Consider the following 5,821-nt stretch of genomic DNA (forward strand, 5'->3'; position numbering starts at 1 on the left):
CTTTATGTTTTTTATTTCTATTGACCTAAAGCCAACCGAACAGAAGAAGATAGTGATCAAAGGTCAACAATAATTATACGAAAAATAACTATAATATAATAATAATTCTTCCACAAACATCCCAGGGGGGGACAGGGGAGACTTCTCTCATATCAATGAGTGCACCCCGATTCATATTAGCTCAGTGATATGGGACCTACAGTTTATCGCCGACTCCGAACGGCGCACAGTGGTAAAAAATGGAGATCTGGCGTGCAGAAAATAAAAGTCGTTGTTTTATTGCATGTTTATCCATAATTGTGATAAGAACAACTTTAGGTTGACAATTTTATTTCATTTATTGATATAATTGTTCTATTTGTATTATTTATATATTTTTGATACCCTCAGCATTTATGCTAACGAGGGTATATACACTTTCATACGGACAAAATGTGCCTCATCGAAATAATGGTTTTAGACCCCAAGTATGTTTGGACGAAATGTGTTTCAGACAATTTGGAGTCGATTGAGCAATGTCCGTCCGTCTGTCTGTCTGGCTGGCTGGAGCGCACGATAACTCTCGAACGGATCAACCGATTCATTCCAAAATTTGGCTTTCGTAATATTTTGACCAAACATAGTTTAAGTTCGAAGATGGGTTATATCGGTCCACTCCACAAAAGTTCGAAAATGTTCGGAAAATTTGTACGCACGATAACTTTTGAAGGAAGTAACCGATTTGGTCCGTACTTTGCAAATCGTGAAATGTCTACTGGACTTAGATGAGGTTCCAATATGGACTCAATCGGTCCACTCCTTCGGGTACCTCCCACACAAAATTTCGGATAAAATCAGTTTAGGACCTGCCCTCGAATCGCTTTGATTTTTGTTTTAGCAACTTGTATTCACTGCCCTCCACACGACGGTACAAGTTTCATCAGGCGCAAGTCCATACTTCCTGAGAAAATAGCATGAAAGCTGCAAAAAACCCCTATGACACCGCGTGAGGTGGTTGGAGCGCAAGACAACTCTAGAACGGATCTGCCGATTCTGTCCAACATTTGGCTTTCGTAATACTTTGTCCAAACATAGTTTAAGTTCGAAGATAAGCCATATCGGTCCACTCCTTTAGGTATCTCCCCCACAAAAGTTCAATTGTTCGTACGGTAACTCTTGAAGGGAGTGGCCGAATTGGTCCATACTTTACACATCCTACTGTATCTGCCAGATATAGATCAGGTTCAAATATGGACTATATTTGTCCACTCCATCCGGTACCTCCCACACAAAATTTCGGATAAGTTCACTTTAAGACCTGATATCGAATCACTTTGATTTTTTTTGAAACAACTTGTATTCACTGCCTCAATTACTATGGTAAACGTTTTTTGTCAGAGGCAAGCCCATACTTCTTGAGCAAACAGCCCGAACAGACCATACGTAGTGGCTGGAGATCCACTTCCATAATGGTCAATGTCGATCCATTCATTTTAGTATCTCTTACGCAAAACGTTTGATCTTTAATCCAAATCAAAATTTTTGTCGGTTCAAACGACCAAAATTTTTAAAACCCCCTAAATACATACGTTTTTGGGGAAAACATTGTTTCAATATACACAGGCTGAGGTTATATCTCTGTCGGCAAAGCCGACTGATACTTTTTTACTTGTTTTATCTAACTCCCAAGACTGGGTCTTTTTATCTTAGACACGGAAACGAGGATCTCCCTTCGTCTGCCGGATCATAACACGATCCTCCAGGCCGAAATCCGAGCGATCACAGAATGTCTGAACTGGTTTAAAACAAATACAAGGCCACTCACAGTTAACATCCTTACGGATAGTAAAGCAGCAATTAGAGCTATAACAACTAAGGCAACAATATAGAAAACTGTCTTACAGTGTAAAAATTCAATTAACGACTATTCCCATTATGACTCGGTAAACATTATATGGGTACCAGGACACATAGGGATTACGGGAAACGAAGTAGCAAACTCCTTAGCAAAACAAGCCAGGGAGCTACCTACAGTAAGTCTAGACAATGCCAAACCTTTAAAGGCGGCGCGTATAGAACTAAAAGCTTGGGCAAAGAATGCTCATGTATCCCTATGGAATAACCAGGAAAAGGGAAAAACTACAAAAGTCCTATGGGGAAACGCAGACCAGGACAAAACAAGTGACCTCCTAGTGATGAGTAAAAAGGATATCAGTAGACTGATCGGTGTCCTCACAGGGCATCTAGGACTACAAGCGCATCTGCACAGGATAGGCTGTGCAGAGAATAGTGCATGCAGGGCATGTGGCTAGGACAACGAAACGTTGGAACACTATCTCTGCCACTGCCAGGCTTTCACAAACTTGAGAACTCAACTAATGAGAAACGACATAATTACAGGACTCGACCATATCAAGGACATCGGGTTCAAAAACTTGAGGGACTACGTCAATGGGACGGAACTCCTAAACTAACAACAACAACTTCCAGGGCACATAAAATTAGAGCGCACAACAGGCCTCTTCTGGCTTAAGTGTATGCCCTTTCTTTTTAAGGACATGCGGTGATCTTATCACCCCTCTTCTCAACCTAACCTAACTCCCATAGGGTGGTACCTCCGGATTTATGTAATTTTGGTGATTTTAGCCGCATTATCCAACCGAACTGGCTGCAATTTGGATTTAGACTTCGTTGGGGGTATACAATATTCCGACGGAGAATGGTTGGCACAGGTTCACTTTTTGATATAGACCCCATTAGAACGTACCGCCCAATTTTGCTAATGTTGAAGATTTTAGCAGCGTAACCCATTGAAATGCCTCAAATTTGGCGTTTAGTGTTCGTTGGGGGTATAAAATATTCCAACAGAGAATTGTCGGTACAGTCCACTTTTTGATATAGCCCACATAGAACGGTACTGCCCCATTTTCGGTATTTTTAAAATTTCACCCACATCATCCAACCGAAATGGCTGAAATCTGATTCGAATAATCATAATTTATGGTGAAGGGTGTAATAAGAGTTCAAAATCACCACATTCTGCACTTCTTGGTAACAAAAACTTGTATTTAACAGTTTGTTTGGAGACACATCACTGCATTAATTTTCCTACATAACCCCGTATCGTTGGAACCGTAGGACGGACTTTTTCATTTTGCAATTTCTTCTTTGCTATGCTGTTATCAATTCCAAGTGATGTCTGACCTTATTTATCAAAATGTTTCATAAAAATTTGTATAAAACCAAAAGTCGCAGGTAAAAATGTATGACATTATTCCAGACAAGATATTAATATCCTTCGATATAATTTCTCTGTTTCCCAGTGTACCAGTCAACCTGGCACTAACTACAATTAAAAACAAATGGACGACAATCAAAGAACATACAAATATTCCCATGGATTTATTTATTGAAATTTTGACCATATGTATTAAAGACTCCAGATATTTCTTATACAAGGATAAGATATTTGAACAACAAAGAGGGATGCCAATGGGGTCGCCATTATCTCCCATTATTGCAGATATCGTAATGGAAGAACTATTAGACGAAACGATGGAAAAGCTAAACATAAAGCCGAGAATACTTACAAAATATGTGGATGACATATTTTGTATTGTCAAGAAAAATGAAGTAGACAACACACTGGCAGCACTAAATTCATTTAACAAACAATTAAAATTCACAATGGAGTGTGAATCTAACAAAACACTACCATATCTTGACAGCATAATTCACAGAAAAGGGAACATACTATTGCTAGATTGGTACCAAAAGCCAACTGCTTCGGGAAGAATCATTAATTTTTATTCCAAACATCCGAGACAAATGAAAATTAACACGGCAAGAAATTTCATAAAAAGAGTATTCAGTATTAGCGATAAAACCTTCCACACCAAAAATGAAAAAGAAATTCGAAAAATCTTAAGAATGAATGACTTCCCGAACAGAACGGTCTGTGAATTAATAAAGCAAGTAAAAGCACAAAAACCAAACCACACAGATAGGGAACCAAAAGTGTATAAGAGATCTACGTACATTCAAGGATTTTCAGAAAGAGTTTACAAATCCAATTTGTATAATAATGACCAATACCAATTGGCATTTAAAAGCAATAACACCAACAATAAGTTTTTCAGTCGAACGAAGGCAAAACTTGCAAATGACGACAAATCCAATGTTGTGTATGAAATAGGGTGCAACGGAGATAAGTCCAACTCATGTAAAAAAGTATACGTTGGCACTACCAAAACAAAGCTCAAAACCAGGCTTAGTGGTCACAAGTCGGACCAAAAAGCTAAAAACAAACCCATAGAACAAAAAACAGCTCTCGCCGCACACTGTGCCCAAACGGGTCATACTCCTAACTTCAAAGACGTAAAGATTCTTGCCCAAGAAAACAATTACAAACGTCGGTATATGCTCGAAATGCTGCACATAATCAATGTTCCTACAGAAGAAAGGATGAATTTCAAAACGGACACGGAACACTGTGCGCAGATTTACAGGAATGTTATACAAAAACATCAAAAGAGGAAAGAAAATTTAGTTGGAAATCACCTGTGATGAAGAACAGAACATAAAGTTGCAATCCACGTAACACTTAAAAGTAATTATAAATTGTAAATTTTGTTTATATTTATGTAAAATGTTTTGTTTTTGTTTTACTTAAAGACAAAAATCCCTGATGATGATCGTCGAAGACGATCGAAATATCGGAAAACTAATAAAGATATAAAACAAAATCACCATTTGTTTTATTGAAATGACCTAGAGCCAAACAAAAACTTAAGAAGAAACTAAAAAATTAAAAGAAAAATGAAAGCTTAACTCGGCTAATTTCCATACTAAACCCCTATTTTAATTGAAGAATTTAGAAAAAATTACCTTACATTTATTTAACCCGAAACATCTAAATTAAAATAACTTATGGGATACAAAACTGTTTAATTTATTTAAATAACATTACCATATATCAAAAATACAAAACATTCCGCAATAATATATTCACAGAATTCACACGTCTATCGCAATTTTACACCTAAAAAGGTCATCGTTAACATTGTAAAAAATATCGATTTTAAATGTACCGTTATCCCGTTATAACTAACTGTTGCTAATTATTACATATGCCGTTGAGTACAGTCACCACTCTAGTTCAATACTGTACTAGCGTTTCATAGTTTCCTTCTTCTTCTTTATTTGCAAATCCGTGTTCGGATATTAGCGATAATAAATTTTTTTTTGGTTCATTCATTACAATATGTTACTATTTAGTGCATGCATTTTTTTGTAATATTCATTCTGTAATGGTGAGTTGTCTACATTTTGCAGCATTTAATAGATTTCTTTCATCAGAGATATGTGTCCAGTCATATATATTCCGTAACCATGTAGTTTTTCGTCTCCCTCTGGTTCGTTTACCCTCAATAGTTCCTTTGAGAATCGCTTGTGGAATCTTGTATTTGTTGTTCCTCATTAGGTGGCCGAGGTATCCTGTTTTTCTTCTTCGGATAATCTTCAGAAGTTGTCTTTCAGCATTCATTCTTCTTAAAATATCTTCGTTTGTTGTACGAGCAGTCCATGGAATCTTGAGTGTTCTTCGATATAACCATATTTCAAAAGCCTCTAGTTTTTTCTCATCTACTGATTTTATTGTCCATGTTTCAGCTGCGTACAGCAACACGGACCAAACGTAGCATTTAATAAAGCGCAGTTTTGTAGGAAGGGCTATATCATGGCTTGTTAGGACTTTATTGTATTTAAAGAAAGCACTTCTGGCCTGTTCTATGCGGCATTTTATTTCAGTTGATGTACTCCATTCTTCATTAAGCAATACTCC

This window comes from Musca autumnalis, unplaced genomic scaffold (assembly GCF_047663935.1).
Source record: "Musca autumnalis isolate F117 unplaced genomic scaffold, ASM4766393v1 scaffold_4, whole genome shotgun sequence".
Taxonomy (NCBI): Eukaryota; Metazoa; Arthropoda; class Insecta; order Diptera; family Muscidae; genus Musca; species Musca autumnalis.